General features: G+C 43.0%; 1 protein-coding gene and 1 long non-coding RNA gene across 2 annotated transcripts in view; one reads left to right on the plus strand and one right to left on the minus strand.

Annotated features, from left to right (window-relative positions):
* Positions 1 to 883: 883 nt before the first annotated feature.
* Positions 884 to 22,908, minus strand: LOC128339875 (uncharacterized). The gene is made up of 3 exons (XR_008313287.1): positions 22,417 to 22,908; positions 19,427 to 19,484; positions 884 to 1,000 (listed from the first exon to the last, which is right to left on the minus strand). It is a non-coding gene; the product is annotated as an uncharacterized LOC128339875 (long non-coding RNA).
* Positions 22,907 to 23,010, plus strand: part of AFTPH (aftiphilin) — a 51,704-nt gene continuing 51,600 nt past the window's right edge. The window contains exon 1 of the mRNA XM_053284384.1: positions 22,907 to 23,006. The gene's annotated coding sequence lies outside the window, so the exon portion shown is untranslated. The remainder of the gene's footprint in view (positions 23,007 to 23,010) is intronic.

Consider the following 23,010-nt stretch of genomic DNA (forward strand, 5'->3'; position numbering starts at 1 on the left):
CAATAGCACATAGGTAACTGTTTCAACTTGACCCTCACCGCATGGGCAGAGCCTCTCCCCGTAGGGGATCCCTCTATATCGTCCCTCTAAGAGGGCTGAAGGCAGGGCATTGCATCTTGCCAAGGTGAAAACTCTTCTAAGAGGGGGCACCTCCAAGACAGTGAGATAGGGTGCTGGGGCCAAACGATACCTAACTGATTCCTGGCACTGAAAGTCAGGTACCCTTGCCATATCTGTTTGTCTCTCAATATCCTCAATTCTCTGTTTGATGAGCTTCCTAGCTGTCTCCAAACTTTGCGTAAGCAGGGCAGACTGATCAAGGCCCAAAGAAGTCATCTTTTGGTTCAGTGAGTGCTTCCAGATCGACTGATAAGAGTCCGTTAATACTAAGCGGCTCAGCCCTATCTCAGAGGAAAGGACTCTCAGCCAATAAAACAGCGCCATTTGCCAACATCTGGCCTCAACTCTGACGAGGCCCGCCTCCAATCTGAGCCTTGCATTGGAGGTACATTTGGGGGTTTGAAATAATGCTCTCAGGAACTTAGACTGCACCACTTCTAAGGGGGACAGATCTAAGTAAGGACCCAGTTGGGCACCGTACAGTAACTGTGCCAATGATTTCACCTGAAAAAGTTTTAAGGCCGTATAATTACCATATATGGTAAATTTGAATAATAGTAAACTTCGAATTAGTATAGTGGCGATGAAATACGCATGATGACACTCAAAGCAAATCTCCTTTGTAGAACATTTTATTATGTATAAAAGAAAATTAATCCAACAAAATTCTGTAAAGAAAAGGAATCCAACAAAATTCTGTAAAGAAAAGCAAACGTTTTGATGTAAAACATCATTATCAATGCTTGATATTCAATAGTGTTTGAACCAGCATTCTTATATTGCAAAAGTTGAAACTTTTGTTAAAATTTTAATCTGGGAAAGATCTGCTTCTCTTGAGCATAATGCCATTTCTGAATTCTGATTCTTGAGTGTTAAACATCTGTTGAGAACAATAACAGTTAAAGTCTGATGATTATATTCAAAATTTCTTCTTAAAAAACACAAAAGCATTATTTAAACCTTTCCCCCAGTAGTGCAAAAAGGATTGTATTCAGTTAATTTTAGTGCCAGGACTGTATACACAAAATTTTGTATCTGTAGGTAATCGAGAAGTATGACTTTATTTCGCATAAACAAACTCTCCAAAATATATAATAGATTACTTTCATAAAAATGGAAAGAATTACTTTTGTTCAGGGAGGAACAAAATCCAAGCTGACAACATACTCAATCCGACAAAGACAACCATGTCACACATGTTAGGTGTGTTTAGTTTCACCTAAACTACTGATTCAGTCACTTAAATTACCATTTGAATTGTTTCTCACTTCACAGGTGAGTTTCCATTCATGGTCATGAGCCACAGTCTGTCACATTTGGCAGAAACATCAAGCAGCAGGCTGACTCTTGCATTGCTTTGCAGCAACATGTTGCTATTGCTAATGTCCTTACTAAAGGCAAAACCCTAAATGCATTTGCTATTTCTAATTGGCTGGAAGAATTATTTTCTTAAAATAAGCACTGCTAGGTGCACAGAGCAGAGCGGCTGACATCCTTAAATCCAGAATTCACCACGAACGTTGTTGCAAATGCTGCTAAATGAATGACTATAATGAGTAGGTTGGATCGATTCTCTGAGCATTGCCAACTCCATTTTTAAAAATGACTGTGAACAGCAAAGAAGAAAAACAAGCACCAAATAACTGGCAATGGATGAGTTACTCTGGAAGATGCTTTTGTAAAGTCACCATTTTTTTAAACCAGCCAAAGAACTTCCAGCTTTTAGGATTTTGCTACCTAAAGGAATTGAAAATATGTACAAATAGACAGTTCTCTAATTATATTACTCCCACGGGGGTTAATTTTGGATGAAATATTAAGCTTATGAATGCACTAATGAGCAAGCCTCTTATAAACTGTAACATTATACAGAATTTCTCTTGCTATTACAGACATGAAAAATCAGCTACCTCCTCTATATGATTGCAACATGAAACACACTTGTGATCTGCTTTACACATTAGAGCAGGTTTTCCCCCTCCAACTTTAAAAACTCAGGCCTCTTTTCTAAACTTATGATGCCCTGTGGGGCTCCCCAAACTAGCACCAATAATTATTTCACTGAAGATGTCCATAGATCCTTGTACATAGCCATGTGGATACAGCCAGCTTCTGTGTGCAAGGGACGGTAGAATCTGGTAGTGATCCCACACTGGAATTTGAAGAGGGAAAGAACAGGATATCTGGCTTCCCACTGAAGCCACATATGGAGAAACATGAGAACCAAGTAGCTGCTCCTTCTGAACTCCCTTTCTGAATCGAACTGGCTGTAAGGGTACAATCATCCCCCCAAGTCCTATGTGGATTTGTGAGGGTCCTCTGCCAGGGAGCCTTCAATCTACCAAGGTCTTGACTAGTTGCACAGAATCCTCCTAGTTCCTCAGGATCCTATTTCTCTCCTTCTAGGTGCCCCATGCCCCCAAGGAGGACCTGCATCACAGTTTAAGAATCATGGCATCCAATACGAATTCTTATGCTCCCAAGGCTGTGGGAAGTTCTACGGGTTGCAGTGCACCTTGGATTTTTCTTTCCCATGGAAGGAGAGTCACTGCAGGCTTATGATGATTTTATAATATTTGGTTTGTTGATACAAATATAGAGGTTGAGCATGGATGAAACTAGAAATAGCAGAACATTCCTAACAATCAGCAACAGGTTACATCAGAGAGCCCAGACACTGCATCCCAAGATGCCTCCACTGTCTGCTTGGCTCATGTCACTCCTAAGCTCTTAGATCCTTTCTGAGTATCTCCTCTAGAAACTGCCTGCAGTTTCTTTCACTCACACTCACATATTGCCAGGGGAGACAGGGCAAGCAGGGTGTGTGGGTGAAGTAATCTCACACCTTACTCTTACTCTTATGTAGTCTCTGCAGTGAGGGGGGGCAGAAACACAACACTTGTAAGATTCTTTATGGCGGTTGCCTTTGAAGGTGATAGAAGCTTCACAAAGCTATTCAGGGCCATCCTCTGAGCCACCAGGAGCCCTGCCAGATGATGATTTTACTTTGGAAGGGCAGGTTTGCGTTCACATATCATCCAGATTTACATCAAAGTCCCTGTGAGCTATCGGGGAGCACTCCAGACATGATTTGGGTTTTCCATTGCACATTGGAGCACAGCCCGATATATGTCTGGGGTAAAAAATTCCACTTCTTGCATCGGGTTTCTGGGCAAATTTGAAATATCTGATATGCCCTGTAACAGTATTTCACTCCGCAGTTAAGCCTGCTGTCTGGGAAAGGCACAGGCAGTGATTTACTTACAAAAGAACCGCCATCCAGCTCATTACCTGCCATTTCGCAACACTATTTTTCTACCTAGAGGTCATCTCTGTGCCTGATTGTGAAGTTGCCCATTTCATTGAAGGAAAAGAAAGAAATCTGTTTCATTAAGCCTTAAATTAAATACTATGCACTTCAACTGTTCTTGTTTACAGAATTACAGTTTCTGTTTTATTATCGCCTTCATTTTATGCCAGTCTGCCCCCAAGGGGCTCATTTTTCCATGAGCAGATGATTTAACAAAATAATGTAGCCTGAATGATGTGAAGCTTTTGAAAAGCTTACTATATAAGGTCATTTATTAACATACACTTTAATGGTGAAAATATAAATACAGAACGTATTATCTTTTCTACATACACCCATAATGCATATAAAAAGTTGGTGATAATGTAAAATACACTTTCTTTTGGCTATGATGAGGCTACACATTATATTCTGAGTCTTTGGATCTCCAAGTGTAGCTCTGTTACAATTGTTAGGTTGACTTTTCCTGTCTTTGATATATTAGATATATTATATAAGACATATATTAATATATTAGAGCAGCCATATCTACATATACATTTATTTTCTCAGATCTTTACAATATGTTATGGCTGGTTTTGAACTCTTTCCCCTCCATCCCATAAATTTCTCACCCGTAAGTACCACCACTTGCTTTCCATTGGCGCCAACTGGACCTTTATCCAGGGGCCTTTTCACATGCGGCTTCAAGATCGCTGTGTGGGTGTGGGGTATCCGATGAGTGAAGACAGTTTGCATAAGAATTGCTGCATTTCAATTTGGGGAATTGATGGCACCACTTTTGTGTACGTTCGCACTGCTTGCTACTTCTGGCACATACATGGTGTGCTTTACAGTAAGTTTTTTTAACCATTTTTTTAAATCAGCAAACTTTTGACATTCTGCAAAAAACCAAACACCTCAATTTAATGCCACAAGGGTCGTGGCAAAAGCCTTTAGCAAGCGGACTAATAAATTTGCACAAAAAAGTGAACTTGAGCATACCCAGAGGTTTCGCAAGTTATACTTTCAAATAGTAGAAATACTTTCAAAGAGCAAAATGTAGCTGGCTGCTTCTCTGAAAACTGGTTTTCCCCCAGTATTTGCATTTCGGCAAGGCAGCTTCCTATTTACGTCTCAAAAGCTTGATTTGCCTTTTTATCATGTTAATGTTACGACTCTTCAAGTCAGAGTCTGGCAGCCTGCTTCGGTTTATCCAGAAACTCCGCTCAAAAACAGGAGTTTTTTTACCTTGGACATAAACTGGGACAGGCCGGATCGCGTGTGAAGTGCTCCCCAAAATCCCACACGGACTTTGGCATACATCTGTCCAATGTGTAAACGCACACAATCCATTCTGGTGGAGATTCGAGGTCAAACAAACAAACAACAAATATGTATATACTGCTTTTCAACAAGATTTTCCAAAGCGGTTTACAAATAGATAGATAGATAGATAGATAGATAGATAGATAGATAGATAGATAGATAGATAGATAGATATGGCTCCCTGTCCCCAAAGGGCTCACAATCTAAAAAGAAACATTAGATAGACACCAGCAAAAGTCACGGGAGGTACTGTGCTGGGGGTGGAGAGGGTCAGTTACTCTCCCCCTGCTAAATAAAGAGAATCACCATGTTAAAAGGTGCCTCTTTGCCCAGTTCGCAGAGCCCCATGTGAAAAGGCTCCAGGGAAACAGCAGCTGGAAATACCAGCCCCTCAAATATTGGAACCATGGCATAGGGTAGGGTTAAAGCCACCACAGTCTTCACCCCAATCCACACATCATTCTCTCCAGCTGGTGGTGAGTAGGAATATGTTAAGGTGTTCAGCTTGAACCCGAGTAGAGGAGGAATGGGAGCAAGCTGGCTTGCGGTAACCCTGAGCCTATATGCTCCATGACCACACTCCCTGCCCTTCCCACATCCCGTTTATGCCTGCAGAAGCAAGCACTGAACCTGGGGACTGTTTCTAGAATGAAGGAGAAATTCTTCTAGGGTTCAGCACTTGCCTGTACAGAGAAGTGCTAAGCACAGGGAGAGCAAGGGCACATGGTCACCGAGCACATCAGCATGGGGGGCGGGTGTAGCTAGCTGGTGGGCTCCCTCCTAGTCCCTCTCCAAGGATAGGCTGAATGCCTGAACAGGATGAATGATGTCATGATATTGTGGCAGCTGCATGTTTAGGGGCAATTCAAGTTGGGCCTTACTGAGAGCTATATGACAACTCTACTTAGGGAGCACAAGGTGGGGGGGGGCTGCTTCCCTCCCTATGGTGCAGACCACCTGTGATTATTCCTCAAGGACATTTCTCTCTCTGCTTATGTTGAGGTATAAGAAGCAACTACAGGAAAGGCTCTTACTAGGGGTGTCACTATGATCGGGCAAGGGGAGGCAGTCGTCTGCGTGGAGGGCCCCCCAGAGACACATCACATGACTCCCCATTGCCCACCTGCCCAGCCCCAAGGCCCCTCAGCCACTTGCCCTGTTCGTCCTCTCTCCTGCTTGCCCTCCTGGCCTGCAATCAAAGCAGCCTGCAAGCTGCTAGAGCTCCTTCTCTCCCCGCCTCTCAGCTGATCGGTGGGTGGGCGGGGCTTCCAGAGAAGCCTCAGTGCAGGCTTCCCTGAAGCCTGAACTCAAGTAGGCAGGCAGGCAGCAAGGAAGGAAGGAAGGAGGCAGCCAGAGTTTTCTGCAGACTCTCTGCCCAGGCCGGCCAGCCCAGCCTTTGCCAGTAACGGAGGTAGAATGTGGTTTTTTATGTAGAATGTCCTTTTTTGTGGTTACCCCGCCCCCCATATATAGGGATCTGCTTGCTTGCTGCAGGGCTTTGATATGGGGGGCGGGGTGGCCTGAGAAATCTCTGAATATTACATTTGAAGCAGATTGGAAAATTTGCTGGCCTTTATTTTTTAACTATCTAAAAAGTCCTATAAGTGGCTTGTTTCATGGCAGAAAATTACAAAAACTTCTGGAACAAACAATATTATATTTATATTTATTCATTCATTCATTCATTCATAAATGCACTTATGTTCAAGTTGTTCTGCAACCCAGAAGGTCTGAGTGAGAACTGTGAACCATGTGTTGTGCTTTTATTTTATTTTATTTTTCTTTAGAAATGCCAAGCTGGTTGGACATGTCCAAAAACGTCACTCACACTATTCACACTGTATGTCATCAATCAGTATGATTCTGTAATGATATGAAATGCTGAGGAGGCCCTGCACATGCTGATTCGCCCCCAGCCCCGCACCCCCTAGGGATGGCCATGCTTCTGAGCACCTGCAGAGAGTGGTTTTTATCTCAGTAGAGTGACAGACCACAACCAGCCCTACTTCCACATTGGAGAGCAGGGAGAATGACTTTTTGGACAGACTAGGGCATAGCTTCAGGAGCTCCTTGAACCCTGGCATGTCTCATCTATCTTAAAATTTTACCAAGAAGAGGCAGATTCTTCATTCTCCCCCCACCCTCCCCCACCCTCCTGAGGAATGGTGTCAATTCTTGCTCTTTTCTCTATTTCTCCGCACCTATCTTACTTGCTTCAGTGGGACTTACTGGTCTCCTATAGGGAGCAAAATATGCTGGGAGCACAAATTAGTTTGGTTTGGTTTACATCCCTGAGCATGTGCATCTCAGACAGTGCAATGGAGTTTACTTTTAAGCAGACATGCTTTCCTTGCTAGTAAGTCCTTTAGGAAATGTACTTCCAGCTAAATGTGGTTAGATTTGCTGCCTGAGGCTGCAATTCTCCACACACTTACCTGGGAATTTTACACACAGCAGGCTTTACTGCAAGTTTACTTGGAGGCTTAACTGCGAAATTGAAGTTGTCCCAAAGAACCAACACAAAATAGTAGTTTGGTTTTTTTACTCCAGATATAAATCAGGCTACTCTCTAACGAGCAGTGAAAAGCCTGTATTGCGTGTGAACTACTCCCCAATTACTCTCAGGGACTTCAGGGTAAATCTGGCCAAAATGTGAATGCAGCACCTCCATTCCAGAGGAATGCCCCATGTGAAAAACCTCCTGGAATCAAGGGGCCCATTTTAATAATTAGTGTTTGTAGTGTGTTCTAGGTATTAAAAGTAGCACAAATATATAACATTCAATGTATATCACTATATATTGTAAAGTGTGCATGTGTGTGTTCAGTGAAATGTATTTCCAGGCAGCATACTTATTTTGAAATATCAGACTTAAATCCTTGGGGGCCTGGGGTCTGCGGAGGCCCTGGACTTTGAGTGGGGGGCCCATTTTAAAATCTCGTCTCTGCCCAATCCAACCTTGCTACGCCCCTGTCATTGACATCCCATATACTTTGGTCCTAAGGCACGTATGTCTTTTATGTCTTAAGGAAAGAAGTAGAGTTAGAATAGCTCCAGTCCTTCAGGCCAAGTTGGTGGACCTGTCTCTCCCCTTGAATAAAATAAACAAGATCAAATTTTTGATCTCTGAATCCACCTACACATCTTCCACACTGGGATTGGGCCCCCAGGAATAAGCACACACAAATGGGTTTAAATGATTCCTAAAAGCATTGTTCAACTTTTACAGGATGCACAGTGGAAAATGTGTTAAAACAGCACCAAAAAAGCCTTGCATTTTTATTGCTGAATTTTTAGGAGAATTTTCTGTAGGCTGTATGTCATATAAGAACATAATGCATACTGATTAGCCATATCCTTTGGTAACAATGACTGGGTGTGAACTACCACTTTCTTTACAAGTTCATCACATCAAGAGTTCATCAAATAATTTGAATGCAAACCATTTGGATGATAAATACATCCCCCCCCCCGAAATGAACACAGCAACACATAATTTTTATGATAAATATCACTGTTTCATGTGGGTGTATACATAAATTTGTGTCTGAGCACACACCCTATGACCCAAGTCAAGTCTTAAGCTTGTCATTATTACTAGCAGAGATTACTAGGAAGGAGGAAAGAGGATATGAATACACAGCTTTTTCTTTTTACATTTTTTATATCCCACTCTTCCTCCAAGGAGCCCAGAGCAGTGTACTACATACTTCAGTTTCTCCTCACAACAACCCTGTGAAGTAGGTTAGGCTGAGAGAGAAGTGAATGCCCCAGAGTCACCCAGCAAGTATCATGGCTGAATGGGGATTTGAACTCGGGTCTCCCCAGTCCTAGTCCAGCACTCTAACCACTACACCACGCTGGCAAGCTTGAAACAATCTCTAAACTACGCAGGCGTGCCTCACACATTGTTAAAGATACTGGCTCGAACAGATGCTGCCAGCGTCCCTCTGGTCTCTCTGCCACTGGGGGAGGGGGGGGGAGAAGGGAGAAAGACTGCTCTGCTTCCCCCTGCAGGCACCCTTTGGCCGGCCGTAAGGGGGTGAAAGGTTAAAAAACAAAAAAAACAAAAAAACAGAGGTTTGGCGGGGCAGGCATGGGGTGGCTGCCAAGGCCCTCCAGCCATTTGGAGGCTCCCCCTGACCTTGGAGGACTGGACCGGGTCCCCAAGGTCTGGGGGTTAGTGCGCCTCTGATTCCCAACTACACAATAAAGAACTTCAGTCTTCTGTACAAGTATGAAAGTGTCCGTAGGCAGGCCCAAGAAAAAGCACTGCTGGGAGTAGTGACTATAGATTCCTAATTGCTCTATCTAAGGGGAAGAACCAGCAAGAAAAAGAAATAGGCCACTTTATGATAAACATATGAAACTGAAGTAGATAAAAATATTTGTTTGTAAGACTAAAAGAAGGATCCTAAAGCCATTTATTTAAGGAATCCTAACAACATGATTATGAGAGGCTTTCAAAATCTCATGAGATATCCAATATATCATATGTAAATATATATGTGTGAATGTAGCATTGGCATACTAGTCTCACGGGATTTTCAGTGGCAGACTGCAATTGGGATTCCATTGAAATATATAGTATTTTTTGTCCGATCACAGACAGACAAGGGATACAATTCACAAACCAACACCCCCTAGTGCCTTTCCATTGATATGATAGAGTACAAGCTACACATTGTTAATTTGTTAGAGGAAGAAAATTACTCAGGACAGTTCTGACCTCATCAATATTAATATTCTTGAGAGCTGGCATCAAAGCTAGAGTGTTGGATCTCAGGGGGCTGATTGTGCTTTGAAGATATGTTTTTATACCCTTAAACTTCAGAAAATAAATGACAAATGGCTGGCAACAGTAACAGCACTGTGCATTTTTGAAATGCGAATATGCATCTCGCAAGCCAAAATGTCTAGATATTTCACTTTTCATTTAGGTAGTTTTGGGTGATCTGTGTTTTCAGGATGCTTTGTGCTCTAATAATTTCACCATGCTGGTCACTTGCAAAGACTCCTATCAATGTGCTCGTAAGTGCCACATCAGCCTGTCATAATGCATTTACAAAAGGGATGCCATATTGCCTGGAAATCCAGAAAATGCCAGCATTCCAAGCTTTTCCTCTGACCATGGGTGCTGCATTGCCTGTCCAGAATTCTCCATGCTCATTATTACACACATTTTTAAAAAAAGGAATGTTACACTAGAGAGCCAGTGTGGTGCAGTGGTTAGAATGTTGGACTAAGACCTGGAAGACCAGAGTACAAATCCCAATTCAGCCATAAAACTCACTGGGTGTCTCTGGACCAGGCATGTATCTCTCAGCCTAACCTACCTCACAGGGTTGTTGTGAGGACAAACATAACCATGTACACCACTCTGGGCTCCTTGGAGGGATAGAAATGAAATAAATTAATAAATTCAGCCAGTAATTTTGAGAAAGATCCATGTTATCATCACTAGAAACAAGAAAAATCAAGGCACATAATAACCTGATGGAGGCTTGCTTTTCACAAAAAGCAAATTAGGTGATAAACTTCCATGATAGAATTCTCTCTCCTCTCAGGGGTATATAAGGATACTCCTTTCTTTATGTGTAGGAAAAGAAAACTACCATGTCAGGAAGAAGACTAGACTAGAATCCTTTACATGACATCAAGTTTTCTATCATCATAATTTATTATGATGTTAATAAATGTTAACCTGGTTTTCAGGGTTTTAATTATTTTGATTGTTTAATTGTTTTTAAAGATGTTTTTAATTGGTGTTTATATTTGTATTTCTGTTTTAATTGTTTTTAATGATTTCTGTTTTTTAATTGTAAACCGCCCTGAGCCAGCTTAGAAGGGCGGTATAAAAATCAAATAAATAAATAAATAAATAAATAAATAAAAGTTGTTGTTGTTGTTTACACAATCAGACAGGTGTACTTGACTGGTTTGTTTTATCCAGACATCGAGTTGTTGTTGTTGTTGTTATGGCTGTTGTTGGCTGACATTCAGATTAACACTGCATGCAAACTACAGAGGGATACAAATATCACAAATATTTATATAATGCTTTTCAACAAAAGCCCCCAATATCTTACATAGATATTTTTAAAAAATTAAATTGAATGGCTTCCTGTTCCCAAAGGGCTCACAGTCTAAGAAAAGAAGCACAAGATAGATACCAGTAACAGCCACTGGAGGGATGCTGTGCTGGGGATGGACAGTGCCAATTGCTCTCCCTTTACTCAGTAAAGAGAAACACCATTTTTAAAAGGTGCCACTTTGCTCAGTTAGCAGGGGTGAGACTCGATCCGCTGGGACATATCTTTGGAAGGCGTATTGGGTTTCAGAGGGAAGGGGAGATAAGTGAAAATCAGCCCACCCCCCTTTTGCACACAGCATTAGTCTGGATGTAAGCCATCATAATTATTATTGTTATTTTCTTAACACTGGCATCAATCTAGATTTCCATGTGTATGGAATTTGGAGGGATTATATAGGCACTTTCTGTTGGATTTCCACCTGCAGTCTGGTAGTACTACCCATTAGGGATGTGTACAACCCAGAGTTCAGGCCAGTTTGGTGGCGGGGGGTACCTTTAAGGAGCAGGGAGTGTGCTCATCCCCACCACCGCGTTTTCCCCACCAGTGCTGTCTCCAAAACCATAGCCACCCCGGTCAGCATCGGATCGGAATTGGCCAATGCGCTGCAGGTGTACACTGGATTAAGTCTTCCTGTTTTACAACCTTCCCCCTCCTCTTACACACAGTTTGTACATTTAATGTTAGACTCACTAGAAAGTTAAAAATAGACTCTAAAATCAATATACAGTAGTTGTAGTGAGGAAATTGCTGTGTCCTTTATATTGAAAATGGCTTCATCCCTGAGTTTGCCCTCTTGTGGCCAGAGTCTGTACTAGACAGTTCAGCCGACTCTACTGTCCGTCTCTGGCCATATTCAGACATTATTGTATTTCCTTTCGAAAGGCGGTACCAGGGATGTGTGGTGTTTTTGGTTGCTTCTGAATGGTGCTTTAGTTCAGACCAGCTTTTGAATAGTGCTTTTATTCCAGTCCTGGAGTAGAGGCAAGGGCTAATAAAAATAACCCACTCACCCCTTCCCTATACCCACCCCTTCCCTATACCCACCTTCCTCCTTTTCTGGCACGCTGCAACCTGCAGGTCCTCCCAAACTACACTTGAGAGATCCGTTTCCAGAAAAGCTTCCTGAGCACCAAAGAGCAAGGCCTCTGAGAGGAATTGTATCAGGCAGGGGCAGAGCCACCATTGGGCCAACGGGTTCAAAGAACCTGAGCCACCGACCAATCAGGGGCCGCAACTCGCAGCCCCGATACGCCCCCCGCATCTGACGTCAGATGCGGGGAGGCTAGTTTAGCTCCTGAGCAGGGACCGCATGGCCCCTTCGGGAGCTCAACAAAGGCTGGCACTGCATTCACAGCACCAGCCAGGAGCAGCTCTTCCCTGCAAAGGCAGGGAAGAGCTGCTTCTGGTTGCGCACTGTGAACGCAGCGCCAGCCTAAGTAGCTCCTGAAGGGGCAGTGCAGCCCCATCAGGAGTTAAAAGGCTGGTGCTGCTTTTGCAGCGCACCCCAGGAGCGAAAGCAACACTAACCCTTTAACTTCATTAACTTCATTAATGCAAACTTCATTAACTTCAGCGCCAGCCTACATTTAACTGCCAAAGGGGCCACGCGGCCCCTTCGGCAGTTAAAGGGCAATACTCCCGTCCCGGGCTGAACGGAGCCTCAAGGCTCCATTCAGCCAGACCACGCCCCCGCATCTGACATCAGACGCGGGGGCGTGGTCAGCCCTAGAGTCTGACGTCAGATGCGGGGTCAGTGGGGCCACGGCGGCAGCCGCACACAGGCCACTGGCAGTCCCGCTCCGCTGTTGGTATCAGGGGGTACAAAGTTTCTTTCGGGCCCCCTTCCCTTCTCCATTAGTCATCCTGTTTTTATCCACTACGGTTTTATGCCATGAGCTGTAGCCTGTAAGGCCAAAAAGGGTGTGGAAGATGAGTGAGGGGTGGAATGGAACGCTCTGTTGATTTTCTGTTGATTCTTAAGCTAACACAAACATTTGGAAACAGGTCACCAAGTCTGTACTCTGTTCAACAGATCTAATGGCTTTAACTGTGCTTTTACAAAATTTGCTTTATGTACTGAGGGTAAATGTTGCATTTCTTTTCCAAAATCATCATCATTAAGGTCAGCAGGATATTGCTCTGATAAAGATAAAGCTTTTCTCTCCACATCACTTTCAGACATGGTGAGAGATTTCCACAAGAAATCATTTTTTTTCTGCCAACTGCTTAACAGCATTGATGTGGACAATTAATCCTGCTACAGCATTGTTCACCAAAACGTAAAACACACACTTTCTGAAGTAGGCCTCTTCTGTCATTCATTTCCTCCAAGTTAGCATCTGGTGTGCTGTCACTATGTGGCCTTGCCCTCCTGCACTTAACTCCACCACATCTACAGGAGAGTTTTATTTCTATCTTTAGCTTTGATGCAACCAATTTGGCTTCATTCCACATGCATTTCCAGTTGTTTCAAAGTTTTATCAGACCTGTGAGGAAAGTTTCTATGTTTGCTACTTCAATATCCGGTGTGGCAACTCTAGCTTGGATGACCTTGTTGCAAATATCTATGCCAGCTAATATTTTGTAATATTAATCTAATATTAATCTAATAAATCTATTCTAATCTGATCTAATATTAATCTAATAATATTAATCTAATATTAATCTAATAAATATTAATCTAATATTTTGTACCACACAGCTGACATTAACACACAGGCAAAAGATGTCACATCTTGTTTCAGACATACCGTGAAGAGAACAACCAATAGGGTTTTGTAGTAATTCCCACCACTTAGGACTGGAACTGAACAGGTGGTACACAGTTTGAATTGTTCCGAAAAAGTTGATTGCTTCAGGTATACATTCAGCAGCAGCATCTTCACATACGTTGAATTATGAAAAATTGTGACAACCGCAAGGTGAAAAAATTGCTGTTGAGCATTGTTCTTGTATTTTTGCTTGTGCGCCATTCTATTTTCATACCTACTTAGCATAACATACCTACTTAAGTACCAACAAAGTTTCTTTGTAGCATAAAATCATTGGCTTACCAGAATGTACAATATGTGATGCCTGATCTTTTGCATAGACTTAGCCAAGCTCGCGATCATAGTTATCATCATTAGGCCACAAAAGTTCTATAGATAAGCTATGAACTGTAATATAGGTTACAGTTAATACTTTGGCTCCCAGGCCCCATTTTGGACCCCGGGCCCGGGCACGATGTTCTCCCTGCATCCCCCTATTATAGGCCCTGCCAAAGAGATAAGAAAAAAATTAACAGCTCTGACTCTTGGTTCTCATTTGAACAGCTTCCAATGGCGGTGGGGGGAGCTAATTATGCTCCTTTCCTGCATTGTACTGTATTCAAGCAGGATATCTGAGCCATGTACGTCTCCCCTTATCTCTCTGATCCCAGTGAATCTCTCTGGAAATTGGCCTTGCAAGTATGCCATGGGGCATAATATAATATAGTGTCCCCTCCCACACTAAAGACAGGGTAGGGCCTTAGATTCCGGCCCAAAGGTCCATATCAAATCGCACCACTGGTCTATACATATGTATATGCTTTTGTGTGATAACTGTACAAGTGTTCATTTAAAGGTGAACCAGGGTACTGACCCTCTCAAATACAGGCTACAGACAGGAGGTGGACTGCTGCTCATGCATTAAACATAATGTGTACATAAACTATATGCGTACTGCTCTGTATGTGTGTACACTGTACACAGACTGTATGTGCATTGAACATAATGTGGGAGTAGAACAACTGTTTCTAATCACCAAGGTCCCTTTGCAGGACACATCTGTGGCTTTCTTAATTGAACTGTAGGCGAAAGAAAAATAGGACTCCCATGTGCAGCAGTTGTGGTTTCCCCCCACAATTGCACTCTTCTTTAACCTTTAGGGAAATAAGCTTTCTCCCCTTCCAAATAGCTGCTGCTGCTGCTTTTGATTCAGTGTTGTAAGCAGGTACATCCTAAAGCACATCAAATGGGCATTAGCAATAACAGCAATTGTTTCATCGTTCCCATCTTGCTGCAGTTATGCAATGATTTAAAAGGCAAAAGGCAAATCTCAAAACTTTAAAGTGTACATGCAGATAAACATTCTGTCTTCCATTGTCCTCCTCCCACCGTTTTTGGGGTGGTCAGATTAGCTCCAGGCTCTGCCAAAGGCTCCCTCTACACCTCACTGTTTGCTTGTCCTTCTTATCGGCTCTAACACTGAGCAGCTGGCCAACCCTGCCCATTGCTGTGAAAGAGACAGCTGGTTGGGCTTTTCCAGCTCTTTGGCCCTTAAAAGAAGGAAGCCTTAGCTGGAGGTAGGGACGTGCCCGGACCGGTCCAGAGGCCATTCTAAAGGCCCCCGGACTGGTCCGGACCTGGGCGGTTTGGTTTGGGTGGTGGGGTTGCTTTAAGAGCAGGGGGAGGGTTTACTTACCCCTCCCGCCACTTTCCCACTCTGGCGCCCGTAATTTTAGTAGTAATTGGGGCAGCAGGATACCTCCCTGCCGCCCCTTCCCCACTTTCGCTATGAAAAGCTCCCAGGAGTCCTCTGCGCACACGTGCATGTCACAGAGACATGAAGCGCATGCACAACGTGCGCGCGCAGAGGACTCCTGGGAGCTTTTCATAGCTAAAGGGGGGAAGGGGAGGCAGGGAGGTATCCTGCCACCCCAATTACTACTAAAATTACGGGCGCCAGAGCAGGAAAGCAGCGGGAGGGGTAAGTAAACTCTCCCCCTGCTCTTAAAGCAACCCCCCACCCCAGTGCCGGACCGCAGTTTGGCGGTTCCATGCACACCCCTAGCTGGAGGTGTAGCCAGTTGGGTGTGGTGATAGCTGCTGCCATCTGGGGTGGGGCCAAGGCATCATTTTAGACTCCTGGAAGGGACCTTCCTGCTAATTAGACTGTTGTTGCCCTTGTAATTACGGAGCCTAGTACAGGTATGTGTCTTGGGTCATCCAGAGATGGGGAGGCAGGGGTGTTTCTGGGGCAGCTATTCCAGTGGTGGTGGGGAATTGATAAAGATTTAGTGCTGGTAGATCTGTAGGGGAAGGGTATTTAGAAATTTAATTGTGGCTTCCCCCTCAACCAGGCCTACCACATCTTTAACCTTGGAAAACAGTGCCTATAACCCACAGAGCCTCACCTTATTATTTTGTAATGCCAGATCACTCCAAAATAAGTCTGAGATCATCCATGACTTGATCATGGACGAAGGAGCCGACCTGGTGTGTATTATGAAGACCTGCTTGGGAGAGGCTAGTGGCCCAGTCTGGTCTCAGCTCCTCCTAGTGGGTTACTCTGTGGTGGAGCAGGTTAGAGGATGTGGGCAGGGAGGTGGTGTGGCTGTGGTCTATAAGAACACCATTTCCCTTACCAGGATCCAGTCAGGGAATTGACCTATATTGAGTGTGTGTACCTAAGTTGAGGGACCAAAGATTGATTGGGACTTCTGTTGGTGTATCGATCACCCTCCTGTCCAACAGAGTCCCTAACTGAGCTGACAGACCTGGTTGTGGAATTGGCATTGGACTGGCCCACGTTGTTGTTGGTAGGGGACTTCAATGTACATTGGGACCAGGTTGGGACCAGGTTGTCGGGAGTGGCTCAGGAGTTCATAGTGGCCATGACGACTATGGGCCTATCCCAAGTGGTTTCTGGATCGATGCAAGATGTGAATCACATGTTTGATTTGGTCTTTGGCTCTGACCGGGGTGGTCTTCTGTGGGTGGGGACTCCTGTCATCTCCCCACTGTCATGGATGGATCACCATCTGGTTAAGGTAAGACTTACAACCACAACCCACTTCTGCAGGGGTGAAGGACCCATTAGGTTGGTCTGCCAACGCAGGTTATTGGATCCAATAGGATTCCAAGAAGCCTGGAAGGGTTTCAAGCTGACTCAGTTAGTGATTCTGTCAATGCTCTGGTACAAATGTGGAATGATGAACTCACGAGAGTGGTAGACACAATCACTCCCAAGCATCTACTCTGACCTGTTTTCAAGTCAGTCCCATGATACTCAGAAGAACTACGGGAGCTGAAGTGGCAAGGCAGACAACTAGAGCGCAAGTGGGGGAAGACTCAATGCGAATCTGACAGATTGCAACACAGAGCACATTTGAAGATCTATGCTGGCAATGTGCATGAGCACTGAAGAAGCAGTTCTTTTCTGCCCACATTGCTTCTGCAAATTTATGTCCAGCTTAGTTGTCTAGGGTTGTGAGGAGGCTTGTTCAAGCCGCTTCTGACTTGAATTTGAACTTGGAATAACTTTTTTGTGGATAAAATGTCTTGTATTCATGCTGAACTAGATTCCACAGTTATTGCAGAGTCTACTGTAGAGGTGTCCAGCAACTCTTCTTGTAGGATTGGTTTGGATCACATTTTGTTCCTCCTGAAGATGTGGACAAACTGCTATGGACTGTATGTCCCACCACCTGCTCCACTGACCTTTGCCCAACTTATTTCAGCAGGCAGTTACATTATTAGAGATGGTCTGGTAAACATCATAAATACTTCTCTGAGGGAGAGCAGGATGCCTCCTTAAGGAGGCTATTATTAGACCTTATCTGAAGAAACCTGCATTGGACCTCTCAGAGTTGGCTAATTACAGTCCTGTTTCTAATCTTCTTTGGCTAGGCAAGGTGATTAAGCAAGTGGTCACTTCTCAACTCCAGGCAGTTTTGGATGAAACAAATTATCTTGACCCAATTCAAACTGGCTTTTGAGTGGGCTATGGGGTTGAGACTGCCTTGGTTGGCCTGATGGATGATCTCCAATTGGCTGTCGACAGAGGGAGTGTGATTCTGCTGACCCTTTTTAGATCTCTTGGTGGCTTTTGATACCATTGACCACGGCATCCTGCTGGGTTGCTTGAACGAGGTGCGATTGGATGGCACTGTTTTACAGTGGTTCTGTTCCTAGCTTTCTGTTAGATTCCAGATGGTGTCGCTTGGAGACTGTTATTCTGCAAAGCAAATGCTAACATGTGGAGTTCCACAAGCATTGTCTCCAATGCTTTTTAACATCTACATGAAACCGCTGGGAGAGATCATCAGGAGGTTTGGTCTGAGATGTTATCCATATGCTGAGGACACTCAGATCTATTTCTGGATCCCAACCATCAGGAAATGGCATGACCCCCCTAAATGCCTGCCTGGAGGTGATAATAGGCTGGATGAGGGATAACAAGCTAAAGTTGAATCCAAATAAGACAGAGGTAAACCACATGGTTCTGTGGTCACCAGGAGTTGACACCGATTCAACGGCACAACTTTACCTTTACTGTCTGTAGGGGGTCAGGACCCAAGAGATGGTTTAGATCTGCCTGTTCTGGATGGGGTTACTCTCCCCCTAAAAGGTCAGGTCCATATTTGGGAGTGCTCCTGGATCCTAAACTCTCCTTAGTTTCTCAGGTTAAGGCAGTGGCCAGGAGTGCTTTTTATCAGCTTCGGCTGATAACGCCAGATACTGGAGACAAATTGCTGGAGACAAATGACTTTAAAACAGTGGTACATATGCTGTTAATCTCTAGGCTTGACTACTGTAATGCACTCTATGTGGGGCTGCCTTTGTAGGTAGTTCGGAAACTACAATTGGTACAGAATGTGGCAGCCAGATTGGTCTCTGGATTTACCTGAAGGGGCCGCAAAACACTGATTTTGAAAGAACTGCAATGGCTGCCGGTATGTTTCAGAGCAAAATACAAAGTGCTGGTTATTACCTATAAATACCTTAATGGCTTGGGTCCAGGGTAGTTAAGAGAGCGCTTTCTCTGTCGTGAACCCTGTCACCTACTAAATTGATCTGGAGAGGTCCGGTTATGGTTGCCTCCAGCTTGTTTGGTGACGACCCAGGACTGGGCTTTCTCTGTGGCTGCCCCAGGGCTTTGGAATAAGCTCCTTGCTGAAATAAGAGCATCTCCTTCTCTGTTTGTTTTCAGGAAGACCCTGAAGACGTACCTGTTTTCCTAGGCTCTTAACTGAAATATAAGTTTTAATGGTTTTATTTGAGATTTTATCTGTTTTATGAATTTTAGCTGTTTTATATTTTTATTTTGTGTTTTATTTTGTACGCCGCCTGGAGATTTCTGTATCAGGTGGTATAGAAATACAATTATTAATAATAATAATAATAATACAGGGGATAGCAGAATAGAAGAAAAAGAAATAGAAAAAAATCACAAAATACAAAGATCTACTAATTGAAATTGAAACGCTGTGGCAGAAAAGGACCAAAATAATCCCAGTGGTCATTGGCGCCCTAGGTGCAATTCCAAAACAACTTGAAGAGCACCTCAATCAACACCATAGGGGCCACAGAAATCACCATCAGCCAATTACAAAAAGCAACTTTACTGGGAACAGCCTATATTCTGCGACGATATCTATAACAGCAACAACATTGACAATAAAATTCAGCCATCCCAGGTCCTTGGGAAGGACTCGATGCCTGGATAAAACAAACCAGTCAATAACACCGATCCTGTGTAGATGATAATGATGATGATGATGATGATGATGATAATAATAATAATAATAATAATAATAATAATAATAAACAACAACCACTGGACATACCTGCATGAAATTCATATGGCTTCACAGGGGTCTATCATGTGTGCTATTTTCATTCCATCTGAAGAAGAAACAAGTCAGTCATAAGCTTTTTAGTGTTTTCCCATCTGGCTGAAGCATTGTGAGAGGAGGAGGCAAGGACAACCAAGTGTACCAGTAGCTCTTTGACCTTCTTAAATATGCAAAGAGACATTTTAGAATAAATAATTAATTCTGTTTTTCATAGTGTTTCATACTAACCACTAGGGGGCAAAGCATAATAAGAATAGAATAAGATTCTCACTTTCACCCCAGTGGTTATGGAATAACATATTTCTTGCATTAAGTTGAATTGAGTATACTTTCCTTGTATTTCAAAATCACTTTGCAAAATTTTGAAACCAGGGAATGTTAATCAAAGATATAGATTTTCTTACAATCACAAAGACATAAAGGGACGGTACCAGAAATATTAGGAAAGATTGTTTGTGTATCATAATTAAAGTATATTCATTACTTAAAGCTTAAAAACTTTAGAAAGGAGATGGAACACAAAATAACATTTATTATTAATTAAATAATAATTAATAATATAGTTTAATAATAATAATAGTATTTATTAAACTGTTTGGTTAATTATCAGTAATGGAGGTTGCTTATTGTGAATAACATTTTATTGATGTGCTTTTTCTCTAATTAATAGTGTGTGTGTGTGTATGTGTGTGTGTGTGTGCATGTGTGTGATGCAGTTCTTTAAATATTTTGGTAAAAGACAAAAACCAAAATAGGGCTGCTATTTGAAAGGTTGCAGACCCTTTTTGTGCCTCTGGCCACAGCCACAATCAGTACCTCCAAAAGAAAGTGGGGCCCAAAATCATCTCCAGACCAGGGCCCAGACTGTTAGTGCCAGATGTCTTTTTGTTTGTTTTCCCCCAAATTTGTATAATGCCCCAGACTTCCATCTCTGGGCGGTTTACAGCAACTATGGGCCTATCCCAAGCCGTTTCTGGATCGATGCAAGATGCGGGTCACACATTTGATTTGATCTTTGGCTCTGACCAGGGTGGTCTTCTGTGGGTGGGGACTCCTGTCATCTTCCCACTGTTATGGACTGATCACCATCTGGTTAAGGTAGGACTTGCAACCACAACCCACCTCTGCAGGGGTGAAGGACCAATTAGGTTGGTCTGCCAAAGCAGGTTATTGGATCCAATAGGATTCCAAGAAGCCTGGAACGGTTTCAAGCTGTCTCAGTTAGTGATTCTGTCGATGCTCTGGTACAAATGTGGAATGATGAACTCACTAGAGTGGTAGACACGATCGCTCTCAAGCATCCTCTACGACCTGCTTTAAAGTCAGCCCCAACATAAAACATATTAAAAATAAAAACCTTAAAACAGTTTTAAACAACAGTCCAGTTAAAAAGCTTGGGTGAAAAAGTCTTTAGACTAGAGGCTTTTTAAAAGCTGTCAGAGATGGGAAGCCTCTTATTTCAGCAGACTGCATTCCAGAGCCTGGAGCAGCAATGGAGGAGGCATGTCCCTGAGTAGCCAGCAGATAAGCTGGTGGCAACTGCAGAGGAACCTCTCCAGCTGATCTCAAGGGACCAGGTGTTGCTAGTCAATATCATTGCATATCATATCTGGAGTCAGTCTCATTGTTAAAGCTAGGATTATTAACTATATTGAAGAACATGACTTGCTGAGGAAATATCTACAAATGGAAGTCGTAATATTTGAAGTTCTTTGAGTGTGTAGATTGGGATGAACTGGTAGCCAAAAAGGTTTTTGATTCTAGCCCTATTAACATGTTTTGTTCAATGCATGCATAATCTGTGAGCAGTGTAAGGTAAAGTGTGCCGTCAAGTCAATTTTGACTCCTGGTGCCTACAGAGCCCTGTGGTTTTCTTTTGGTATACAGGAGGAATATACAGTATTCTTTTGGAATACAGGAGGGGTTTACCATTGCCTCCTCCCTCACACAGTATGAGACACTGCTGCAGTGTATGTACATACAAATCTGTTCACATGTACATTCACACATTATATTTAACACATACACAGAAGTACATTTCCTATTTGCACCCTGCATGTGAGAGGGCCTGCACCTAGGTTCACTTTTAAAATGAATGATTTACAGCAGGCATCCCCAAACTGCGGCCCTCCAGATGTTGATGAACTACAACTCCCAGCATCCCTAGACACAATTTTTTGTGGCTGGGTATGCTGGAAGTTGTAGTTCAGCAACATCTGGAGGGCTGCAGTTTGGGGATGCCTGATTTACAGTCATCACGCAGAAACATGTGCATGCATACAGACACATGCATACAGATGCATGCAAAACAAACGTCTAAATAGGGCTTCTGTCTCTTAAGAAATATTCTGAAATAAGTTTGCAGTCATAAGGTAAAACTATGGGACATCTTATGAATCAGTAAGGTTAAAGATCAAGAAATGATACAAACATGTTCACAAAACATTACTAGAAAATGGAGACTTATTCTTCTAGAATGTATTATCAAAGAAGTTTAATTATAAATACACTGGCTACCAAGTTTTGCATTTAAAATACTTTAATATGTATGCATCCCTATTACAATACTGCTATAAAAAGAAGGCTTGATTTGCCACTGTAAAAAGCTTTAATTATTGCTTTGGTAGCTGCAGGTCATATCTTAAAACATAAGTTATTGAGATAACAATACTTATTGTCAGATCCTTTTGATCGGGCGGTCTAGAAAGGTAATAAATAAATAATAATGTGAATGTTTTTCTCCCGTTTTCAAAAAAAGACTTAATTTTAGTTAGCATGACGACAGAGCCTGCGGACGTGTTGTTTAAAAGTTCAGCAAAGAGCAGGATAAATATAAATAATGAAAAGATTTTTTTTCCATTATGAAACTTCATTACGAAACTTCATAAAAGGGTTAAGGGTAGTTCGGCAGCTTTAAATGCGATTGAACTAATAAATGAGACCCAATATGTTCTCATTGAAGAAAAACAATTTATTCTCACGATAAATCGCCGAAAGGCTTCGACATCTATTGCTAGTAATTATCATGTAGGATTTTCCTAGCGACAGCACGCTCCTTGATCAGAAACCAAGTTGTGACGGAAGCGCCTGTGCAGCATTGCAGCTGCAAGTGCAAACGGAGGGCGAGGCAGTCCCTGACGTCGAAGGCGGCTCAAGTCAAACTGACTCGTCACGGCTCTTATTTATTCCTCTCTTCACAGACTGAGGGCAAATTTGCCCTTGCCCAACATGGCTGCCTCAGTATCGCTTTAGCTACAGTGGGAGATAAAACCTGGGACGGCTTTCCCAAGTTGAAGATGGCCGCTCCGCTCCACTGTAGATCGGATTCACATATGCCCAAACCAAAAATGGTCGGCGGATATCCTAGAGAGACAAAAAAAAAAAAGTTAGCATAGCACACTGTCGCATTTCTAATGACATGTGACAGCCTCTACCATAGTGCATGGAATGGACAGCCTCTACCCGAGGCCTCAGTTTCGTTCTTTCCCTTAAAATCTCTATGGTGAAAGCAACTCTGCAGGTTGCATTGGATATTAGAGTTGGGCCGCAAGTGCCAATAAGGAGCACGATGGTGG

This window comes from Hemicordylus capensis, chromosome 1 (assembly GCF_027244095.1).
Source record: "Hemicordylus capensis ecotype Gifberg chromosome 1, rHemCap1.1.pri, whole genome shotgun sequence".
NCBI classification, from domain to species: domain Eukaryota; kingdom Metazoa; phylum Chordata; class Lepidosauria; order Squamata; family Cordylidae; genus Hemicordylus; species Hemicordylus capensis.